At 25.3% G+C, this 12,487-nt stretch overlaps 1 non-coding gene across 1 annotated transcript; it reads right to left on the bottom strand.

Annotated features, from left to right (window-relative positions):
• Positions 1-94: 94 nt before the first annotated feature.
• TRNAR-UCU lies at positions 95-167 on the bottom strand. Its single transcript has one exon. It is a non-coding gene; the product is annotated as a tRNA-Arg (tRNA).
• Between the last annotated feature and the right edge of the window lie 12,320 nt (positions 168-12,487).

The raw sequence follows: 12,487 nt of genomic DNA, 5'->3' as shown, positions 1-12,487 counted from the left end.
TGTGATTTAAATATTAAGAGAATGTGGTTTATAATGCATTATTAGGGTAAATTTAGTTTAATGAACTAAAGAAAAAAAAAAAAAAATTTTAAAGCACACCCGGTGGGACTCGAACCCACAATCGCTTGATTAGAAGTCAAGCGCCTTATCCATTAGGCCACGGGTGCTTCGTGTTTAATTTATATTTTATTACTTATATTATGTTTATTTAATTATTTATTGAAACTTTGTTTACCTAAATTATTTATTTATCTTTGATTATTTCTAGTTATCTCACTCCTTCCACATATTTTTTTATTGATATATAATTCTGGACTATAATGCTGTTTTTATTGAGGACAATTAAAAGATTTTTTTATTGATTCATCTAAGTAAATATTGCAACTAAACAGTGAAACTGATAAAAAAATATATATATTATAATATATAATACAAGTATGTAATAAGTTATCAAAAGAACACAAGTACAAAAAAAAAAAATAAACAATCGCTTCCAAATACACTTTCTAGCACTCTCCAGGTTCATGGCTCAAATTTTGTAAGCTTTTCTTTTATACTACATTTTTTTTTTATCTCAAAATACATTTTGAAGTGTCCGAGTAGTATAATGAGAAAAACCCCCCATAAACAACAAGTTTCTCGATCCCAGCATTCTACGGATGAACTTCTTCATTCTATGTTCTAGTTCCATCATCAAAGGGGGCGAGAAACAAACTCGATGGTCGGGACCATTTTCGATCTTTGCTCTTTTTATTTTTTTTCTTAAAATCTTTTGCAATAAAATCATTAAGTGATTGGATCATGATGTTTGATGATCATGTTCGTTCACCACAAATGGTCTTGAGCAAGAAAGAATAAAAAACAAATTAGAAAAAGATAAATATAAAATTCCCAAAGTTATCTCTAATCATTCCAATCTTAATAATTAATAACTAATTCCATAATAATCTCTAAAAATATTTTTATTATTAACTTAATTTTGTTCTCTAACCAAAATGGTAGATAATTTTATATGAGAAGGGAAAATATGATAGAAAATAGACTTTTTTGTGAATTAATTATGATCTTTAATGAGAATGTATTTGATGGAGATTAACTTTTTAGCAATTCTTAAAGTATCATAAATCGATATCAATATGTTTATTACATGAAACAAAACACCCAAAATATTAAGTTCAACGCCGGATTTGGTGTTGAGGGTAGAGAGTACTAACTCATAATTCATTCCAAAGTGATTGAATCCAACCTTAAACCCTATATGGTTAATTTGGATTGAAGGAAAGGTGCATATATAAGCTCTTTTTATTGGTTTCTTATTGATTAAACACATGGCTAATGTGTTTGATTGAAATTTACCGTTAAAAAAACTTTTTTAACAATCCCATATGTAGGTTCTATAATAGAGCCTAAATAAAATATATTGGGCTCAAAACAGTATAAACATTCTTTTAAAATGATAATAAAAATATCCATGAAATTTTCAGGTTTACACTTGACTAGAACATCCAATTCATAACATAATATTTGAATATTTCTCAAAATAATGTTTTCATCTAAAATCTCTTTTTGTAGAAGTGCACTCTTTATTAAAAGAATAGACACTTAGAACATCTCCAAATATACTCGAAATCAAATCCAAACCACTTTTTTCCTCAAACCGATATCCAAACGCAAATTCAAAATAGATTTTTCATCATTTTCTCTCTTCCAAACGATATATGTGTTTGTACGGTTCATAAACTAATTTTTTTTCTTTATAATTCAACCCCTAAACTTAATTTAGGTATATTTTATACATTAAACTTATATAATTTATTATTTTAATTTATTTATAGAATATAATTTATTTATATAATATTTTTTATATAACATAAATTTATAATATTATTCAAAATTGATAATAATGTTAAAAAATATTATAATAATGTTCAGAAAAAATTATAATAATGATAAAAAAAATATTTTGTTGTTTGTGTATTTTAATTTTTGATTTTTTAATAATTTTTTATAAATAATTTATAATCAAATTTAAAATATTAGAGTAATATTAAAATATTTTTATTTAATTTATAACATTGTAAAATATATGGGGTGATATTAAAAAGTTATAAAAGTTCAGGTAAGGAAGAATATTATAAGAATATTCTTTTGGGTTTGAGAATGTGCTTTTCAGAAGATGAATTACTGTTTGATGCGACATTTACGCCAAAATGAGTTTTTTGGTTGGAGATGGTTTTAGACCCTTTAGAACAATGAGTCAAATCATGTGAATTTAATTTTGTTTAGAATAATGAGTTTCGATTATTTTTTGAAATCTGTTAATCCCCGCGGGTTCAGATAAATTTTAAACATGTGCCTTGGGTGAAAAGAATAGACACTGAGACCCTTCAAAACAATGAGCCAAATCATATGAATTTAATTTTGTTTAGAATAATGAGTTCCAATTATTTTTAGAAATGATGTTAATCCCGCGGGTTAAGATAAATTTTAAACATGTGCCTTGGGTGCATTATTATGCAAGATAAATTTATTACCCTAAATGTTTTTTTTAGAAAAACGACGTAGCGTCATTAAATAAAAAGTCACAAAAGGACAAACGAGTAAAATGAGTTTAAGGGAAAGCGAAAATAAAACAAACTGAATGAAGGATAATAATGAGAAACAAACAAAAACAAATGAAAAATAACAAATGACAATTAAAGCCCCATGAAATCAGTGGTGAGGGTGACTTTCTTAAGGTGATGTTCCAATTTTGGTAGATTAACCAATTTTTCTCGCATGTGGGAATACCCTTTCACGTTCGGATGAGTGAGTTGTCGTCGGTGATAATATCGTTTCAGACCATATCCGCATCGTTGCGGACTCTTATAAAGGCTATAGCATTCCTCTTCATCCATATGTGATAAACAATGTCGGCAAAGAAACAATTGACACTAGTAAAAATTAGTTTTTTACCGACAGATATATAAATCTGTCGGTATAAATATCGAAAGGAAAATGTTTGTTGTAAATAAGAACATATACCAACAGGTGTACAAAATATGTCGGTATTATCATGCAATGCCGACAGATATAGACTAAAACTGTCGGCTTTGGCTCCTTCCAAAAACCGCATAAAAATTGGAGGGGAAATGCTGAAAAATTTGGACTAATTCTATCGATTTTGGCCCTTCTAAAAAAACAAAAAAAATCTAAGTGTTGGGCTTTTTTTGGAGGGGATATGCCAAATAATTTATACTAAATCTTTTGGTTTTGGCCCATTTCAAAAATTGAAAATTTTCTAAGTGTTGGGCTTTTTCTTGAGGGGATATACCGAAAGATTTATACTAAATCTGTCGGTTTTAGCCCCTTCCAAAAAACAGAAAAAATTTCTAAGTAATGGGCTTTTTTTAGAGGGGATATGCCAAAAGATTTATACTAAATCTGTCGGTTTTGGCCCCTTTTGAAAAACATAAAAAAAATTATAAGTGTTGGGTTTTACCTTCTTCACTAATTCATTTCCCTTTCCTAAGTGGTGTTTTAGTTTCTAAGTACAATCATATACTTAAAAACAATATATAAAGGAAATACTGAAAGAATTACTTAATATCGAGCGGAGATGAGGTCGCAACAAGAATATCGAGCTTACAAGCTGGCCCTAGGGATCGAGGGTGCCACTAAGTTTCGGAGATGTGGATGAGAGGCCAGATGGTGATGCTAGACGTATGTGGTCTAGGCATGTAAGGTCGATGGTACGAGACCCCACACTCATCTCGCATCGCCAGATAGAGTGGAGAGCTTTGAGTACCGAACAATTAGATTCACTGTGGCGTGCTATAACGGTGAGAAATTAAACCTTAATTAACATTCAAATGGAATTTTATAACATTTACTAGTTTTTATTTTTCAGGATTCATTCGAGAGTATAGATATCCCTGTAGATACATTCAGAGAGACCGGGATGGCACACGCCAGACAAATATGGGATATGTGGCACTCTGATTTGAGTCGAGATTACGTTCAGATTCATAACGGAGATTATGAGGCTGTATTTGTGCGTCCCATACTATGCTATGATCTAGCAGATTGGGAATTCCTCTATAGAAACTACTACTTCACCAAGAACTTCAAGGTACGTACAATTTCAGAATTGAAATATGTATCGACGACACTAGTTCTAACTTAATTTTATTTTAAATACAGAAAAAGAGCACTATCAATATTGGCAACATAAAGCAAGTGAAATTTCTGCACAATACGGGTAGTAAACTATTTTCACGAGTAGAAGAAGAATTAGTATCTACATTATTCAATTAAACCTACTATAAATAATGTAACTAATTTACTAATGAACAATTTATTTGAATATGAGGTTGAACTTGGACGTCGATCGACTATTTTAGAGAAGTCCAGAAGGACTCAAATCCTGAGAGCCACCAAAGACAATACGACCTCAACACCAAACCAAATGTCACAAGAGAAGATCGTAAGTTAATAAATAAGTTTAATTAAAAATTTAATAGAACTATATATATAACTTATACAATGAAACTTTAAAATATGCATGTGGATATGGAGTAAGTGATTAATGACACACCCAATATTTCTGACTTCGATGTGACTGAGAGAGTATTCGGGACCCAATGATACGGGACGGTGATGGGTATGGGATCAAGCGTGCAGCCAATGCGCTTTCACGGGGATCGATAGAGGGACAACAATTCACAACGAAAGTCACTAATAGAGGAGAACCAACAACACCGGGCATACACCGAGCATATGTCAATGAACTCCAAGAGGTGATTGAAATTAACAACGAGAGAATGCAACAATATATTGAATTTATATTAGCACAGTTATAGAATTAATCACCACCCCCGAGTTAGTACATTTTAGTATATGTTTTTTCATGCATTATGTACATTTTGGATTATTTTATCTTGCTTGGAGACAATTGTAATACGTATTGTTTGAAAATTTTAGAAATGTAATGAAATTTTTTCTTATAGATCGTATTGTATTTCTTTTGGTTTGTCTGATAACATGTTAGGTTATGTAAAAAACGAATAACTATTAAATTTCTATTTAGAGGAAATACCGAAAGATTTGATGAAATCTATCGGCATTCCCCTAGTTACACTTTGCTAAAAGATTTGTTGAAATATGTCGGTACAGGCTTTACTGAATGATTTGATGAAATCTGTCGACATAGGCTTTGCCGAAAGATTTATTGACATTTGTCGGTACAGGCTTTGCCTAAAGATTTCAAAAAATCTTTCGGTATTTATCATAAATAAAGATTAAATAGCCTATTCGACTTTTACATATCCAAACTGTTATCATCCAAATTAGAAGAAATACGATCTATGCTAAAATGTCATTAAATAGTTTATGTCGATAGATCTAATCATATATGTCAGAAAAGGTTATATTCGACAAATAAGGTTTATACATCTGTCGACCAAGACTCGAATAACTTTACCGACAAGAGCTATACTGATATATGCTAATAGGTTTATCACTTTTTAGTAAGGTGTATTGCCGACAAATATAGGCGCTTTACCGACATAATAAACTGTAGGTAAAACCCCCATTTTTACTAGTGAAGATATTAAATATAAAGTTGTTTCCCTTGGTCTTAATGATGACGATAAAATGAGACAACAGATTAAACATATAGCCCGCAAACACACTTAACCATTTAACTAGACACAGAACTTGTCGTCTGACGGGTTTGAACCCAAGACATTAGAGAGACTAAGAATATCCATCTCTTTTTGCCGCTAGGCTAGAAGAGGGGATAAAATAAGACAATGGATTAAGCACATAGCCCACAAACACACTTATATAACCATTTAATCAGGCATAAATATTGCTTATTGACGGGCTCAAACCCAAGACCTCAGGGAGGCTCAGAATAACCACCTCATGTTGCTTCTAGGATAGAAGAGGGTTAAAAATGTGTCCATAAGGGGGGGTTAAGAACATAGTCTGTAAACACACTTAACTATTTAACTAAACGCAGAACTTGTCGCTTGACAGACTCGAACCCAAAACCTCCCAAAAAGGCTAGTGATATCCACATCTTATTGCCCCAAATCTTACATAGAGATGAAATTCTAAGTGTACTAAAAATTAAGATGTTTAAAAATTTATGGGTTAATAATACTTAAAATTCTATGTCCCATTCATTACGAAATTAAGGTTGATGCCCGATTGTTGAGGTTGACACCCATCATGCTAACACTGAGCTTGTAATGAGGTTGATGCACCTTCAAAACTAATAGGAACCTCCTCTTGCCTTGACAAGCATGATACGGTTGAATCATACATCATATGTTTAATAAAGAATTGTGAAACACCTAAAAAGTCTTCTTTTGATGTACAAAATACGAACTTGGAATGAGCATGAAAAAATTAACGATACTTCTTTATCTTTTGAGTTATTCTTCCAGATCAGTCGCTCAAAATCTTTGGTCTCTCAATTGATTCTACGTAGAAATAATCAACTTCAAACAACTCCATCATCCACGTCTCATATGTCGTAGGTCCCAACCCACTTGTCCTAATATCCACGATTGAATTAGGGTTGATGCCCGATTGTTGAGGTTGACACTCATCATGCTAGCGCTGAGCTTATAGTGAGGTCGATGCACCTTCAAAATTAATAGGTACCTCCTATTGCCTTGACAAATATGATACACTATTGATTGAATTATATGTTTAACAAAGAATTGTGAAACACCTAAAAGTATTCTTTTGATGTACAAAAATATGAACTTGGAACGAGCGATACTTCTTAATCTTTTGAGTTGTTCGTCCAGATCGGCCGCTCAAGATCTTTGGTCTCTCAATTGATTTTACGTAAAAAAAGTTGCTCAAGATCTTTGGTCTCTCAATTGATTATGCGTAGAATAGACCAACATCAAACAACTCCATCATCCAACCTACTTATCATGATCTCCACAATTCAAGAAAGAAAGAGAAGGCCCCTTCGGCCCATGAGACATCGAGAACAATGTTGGGAGGATCTAAAACTTTTAAGAAAAGTTAAGAGACTTGACAAAATAGTTTAAACAAGAGGTAAATGTCAATGGACAAAAAAAGGCTTACAAAATGTATAACAAGGTGGTAAAAATAATAATTAACTGTTTAATAAACTGTTAATTAGCTAGTACTTAAAACTAATATATAGTTGATAGTTAGTTTTATTAATTCTTAGTTAGTTGTGAAACTCATATATAAAGAGGGATGTAATTGTTTGAAGAACGACTTGAATAATATAATTTACGGTTTACATCTTTCTCTTCAAGAATTTAACATGGTATCAGAAACAATTTTGATCTTGGTGACAAATTCTATATTTCGTTTTCTCTATCGGTGTCCAGAGCCGCCATTGATAGATGACTTTGTTATTTATTCTTTATTCTATATTCTATTACTTTTGTTGTTGAAAAAAAATTCAAGAACATATTTGAAGTTTCAGTCAAGCTTTGTTGACTGGGAATGCGGCTACAGATAACAAGAAGAGTCGGAAAACTCCTAGACATCTTCAATTGGCCGTGAGAAATGTAGATGTAGAATCAGTTTCAGCGGGAACACAAGAAGAAAGCTTTGACACACATATATCATCAGTAGTCAATTGTAGTTTGTTTCATTAAATCATCAGTAGTCAATTGTAGTTTGTTTCATGAAAACAATGTCGAAGGCTGCAAGACTTCTCGTGACGATGGAAATGAGAACGGTAATCAATGCATTTATAGGCAATATTTTTGTTGAACCGTCGGTGATGGATGTCCAAGAACATAATTTAGATAATTCACATTCAGATTCCAATCAGTTGAAAATTCCTATCGGTGAGCCACAAATGCCTGCTCAGGAATTCACACCAGACACTTCAATAGAAAATTGTCATGAGGAATAGCCAACTAGGTTTGATGAACTTAATAAAATGTTGATGTACGCCAAGGAAGCAAATGATATGCATGCTGGAGATGTTTATGGAGAACGAAACTCCAATCTCGTCTTTTTAACTTGTTTGACGAAAGGGACAATTCTCTTAATATTTTAAACGAGCTAGCATGTTCAAGATGGATTCGATTGTTGAAGATTGTTCGAAGATTGTGCTGTCTACTTTTGGGTAGTTTAAATGGAGTTAGTTTACAATGAAAGAATGTTAAATTGGCTTCTTTGAAAATTATTTCTCGATGTAAAACGGTTTTATCGAATCAAAATGAATTCTTGATAGTCTTCGAACCATAAAGTAAGATTCCTTTGTAATTGCAAAAAAAATGAAGGTTTGTCGATACGATTCGTCGAGACTAGAAGAATGCTAAATTGGTTTTCTTTAAAAGAAAAAATACTAAAGCTGTAAAGATTGAAAGCTGACAGCTAATGAAGAAAAGATAATTCATGATGATTGTTGTTGATTGACTAACGAAGATTAAACTATTTATATCGGGTAGTTCGAAAAAAATAAAGCTTGTTGAATTGAGTTTGTTCGACTGTCTAAATTGGATTGCTAAAAATATGAAGTTTGTTGAATTGGGTTTGTTGAAGATAATGAATGCATGATCGTAGTTTAATGTTTTATCGACTTATTTTGTTATATAAGTTGAAATATTGTTTTTATCTAAAGGGATGAACTAAAAATAATAATTAACGATTTAGTAAAGTGTTAATTAGTTAGTAATTAGAACTATTAATTAATTAATTAATATCAATAGTTGTTAATTAGTTTTATTAATTGTTAGTCAGGGGATGTAATTGTTTGAAAAGATCACATAAATTTAATTTACGTAAATTATGATCCCATAAACATATTTGTTGGGTTGACTTTGCCATGAAATGAATTCAGGTTGATTTTCTAACTTTGAGTTTTACTTATTTTTTCTAAATTTCTTGTAACATTCACTCTCTGTATTATAATATGTATTGAATTAATTTTTAACAGAATTTGATCATAATTTTTGCATTCTCCGTCAAAATATAAAACTGAGACAAATGTCTATAAAATATGAAATCAAACAAATTAAAATTTATAAAAAAACAATCAAGGAAGAAAAATGGAATGATAGCTAATAAACATTTTTATCTACAAAATAAAAAAAAATAATATTAATAAACATATCTCACCTTAATATATTTAATATATAATAATAAAAAACTAGCCATAAAAACGAGAAAATACTAATTTAAAAATACAATTCATAATATTAATTATAAAAATTTATATAACAATATAAAAACAAATATATAACTATAAATTTTAAATAAAATATATTAAATATAAGATGGATAAAATAATAAGTATTAATTGACATTTTTAATAATTAAAAAAAAAGATAAATTATATTGTAAAATATAAAAATATAAACTTTAATAAATAAAAGAAAACTTAAAAAAAAAGTTGAAAATAAATTAATATTTTTAATTATATTAAAATATTTAAATAAGTATCATAATATTTATAAAATTATTATCTAACTATATAAATACAAATTAAAAAAATATATAAAATAACATTAAAACTATTGTATAAATATGTATATATATATTAAATATGATTATAAGTATAAAATATCAATAATAAAGAAAAAATAATGTAAGTTGTAATCCTTAAAATAAAAATAAAATAAAATAAGGATAAATAAATATATCTTAAAAATATATAAATATATATTATATAAGAATAAACTATTATTTTTATTAAAAATGTTCAATTAATATTTTTTAAATGTTATTTTATATAAAATAATTATTTATTTTAATGTTATTTAATATTATTATTATATAAAGTTTTATATATAATTAATTCAAATTTTATTAAAAATAATAATTTATTAATATAAATATAATTAAAAATATATGTAATTAATAAAATATTTATTTTTAGACTAATTAATATTTATATTTAAATATTTAAATTAATGAAAATTTTATTTAAACAAAAATTAATTGTAAGTTTTATTAATATAAATTAATATATTTAATTACTAAATTATATTATTATTATTTATGAAATAATAATAAAAAAGAATTAATTATATAAAAATTATATTATTGCTAGAAAATTTTAAATTTTTTAAAATAATATATAATATTTTATAAAATAGTTTTTAATTTAATTATTATTTATAATTAAATATGATTATATTTTAAATTTTAATTTACAAAATTTAAATTAAAAGAAAATTTAATTATATTTTACATTTATTAATATAAAATTAAAATATATTATACATATAATATATTAATTATATTATTCTTTTATAAATTATAATACAAAAATTAAAAATAAATAAAAACTTTTATAAAATATAAGTTTAATTAATTTTTTATGGTAAATTAAAAAACTGAATGTAACAACCAACTAAACTATAAAACATTTATAAAATTTCATTGAATAATACTTAAAAAATATTATTATTATTAGAAAAAATATATTATAATTTCATATAAGAATAATATTTTATAATTTCCATAATAATAAAAATATTATTATTTAAAATATGAATTTATTTTATTTTATTTTTTAAAATATTAATTAATAAAATAAATTTATAAGTATATAAAATAATTTAGGATTAAAAAGTTTATATTATAATATTATTGAATATATAAAAATGTGATATAATATAAAAAATTATATTAATAATATTTAGAATATATATAAAAATAATAAATCTTACTTAAATATAAAATAATATTCAAGATTATAATTCAGTTATAAATACATTAAAAATATTGTGAACAAAATTTACAATTAAATAATTAAATGTAATTTAGTAATATAAATATTTGTTAATATTTTTAATAGTTAAGTAATATAAAATTAAATTATAAGTTTTTATTATTTAATAATAATGAGAAATTTGATTATATATATATTATTATAATATTTTTAAATAAGTAAATTATAAAACTATTTATATATTATATTGATTTAATTTAGCATATAATAAATTATATATTATTTAAAATTAATATAAAAAATTATAAGTTATATATATTATTTTTTAAATAATCATATAGATTATATATTATTTACATAAATAAATATATTTAATATAAAAAATTAAAATTGATATGTGTTATTATTCATATTTTTTTTATTTTATTTAAAATATAATTAATTATATATTATTTAAAAACAAAAAAAATAATATAAGAAATTATAAGTGAAATTTGATATTATTTTACAACATATTATTTAAAAAGAATTATTATAAGAAAACATAATTTAAATATATTATGTTATATGTTCATTTTTTTTTTTTATAAATTATATATATTTTGTATACAATATAAAATATGTGTTTTTAAAAATTTTATAATTTAACTAATCTAACTTTTGGTTATATTTTTAATTGTTAGAGTGTTATTTTTTTAGTGATATTTTTAATTGTTAGAGTATCATTATATAAAATTTTATATTTATAATTATTAAATTAAAATAATTATTTTAATTTGAATTTAATATACAAAAATAATTTAAAATTTTTAATTACTCATTAAAATACTTTTAATTTATTAATTTATTTTATAAAATAGTAAATATTTTGAATCTTAATAATAATTGTAAAATTTATGAAACATAAATAAATATTATTATTTTAATTTATTTTTTAAATAAAAAAATAATATTATTAAAACAATAATTCAATAATCAAATTTTAATATTAACAATAAATTATATCTTATTAATTTTAAATTTTATATGAAATAAGAGAATAAATAAAAAAGAAATTATATAATAAAAACAATCATTTAAAAAAAAATATTATTTATTGAAAACAAATAAATAATTAATATTATGACAAATATTATATTAAATATCAATTTATTATAATATAAATGTTTTTTTCTAGATGGATTATAATAAATAAAATATAATTAAATAATGAGATTGATTTCCCTTAAAAACATAGTGAAAATGTTGAATAATACTAACTTATTATATTTAAAATAAATAATAATAATAATAAAAAATACAATTAATTTAGTGGTTTTTTCTTAATCCGTTGTTGTGTCAATACAAATATCTTGTCCAAAATTCTAATAGAGATTTTAAAATATTTTTATTATTATTTTCCTAATTGTATTTCTAAAACAAAATATTTAATTTTTTAATATTAATATTATACATCTTTTCAAAAAGATATAGTGTTTATTTATTTATTAATATAGTATTTCCTTGTACAAAGACTGTGTATCATTAATATATCATAATTAAAATATTATATTCTTAACACTTCACCTTAATTTACAAGTTATATCCTTTTGTCTTTCATGATTTGTTATGTCATCAAACATTGTCTCCATAACTCCTAAATGTTAATATATATTAATAACTTTGTCAACTATTGACACCTTAATGATAACAACTTATTTTTTCCGACTATAACTACTTGAAAAATGGATATTATTAAATGTCAAAACATTACTAAAAATAGAAAATGTTGTTATTGATGAATTTCAGTAATAACCTAGACGACGTTACCATTCG

Source organism: Impatiens glandulifera, chromosome 2 (genome assembly GCF_907164915.1).
Source record: "Impatiens glandulifera chromosome 2, dImpGla2.1, whole genome shotgun sequence".
Lineage (NCBI taxonomy): Eukaryota > Viridiplantae > Streptophyta > Magnoliopsida > Ericales > Balsaminaceae > Impatiens > Impatiens glandulifera.
Note: the sequence above shows the minus strand (reverse complement) of the source record. Positions and strands in the feature narration are given on the sequence as shown.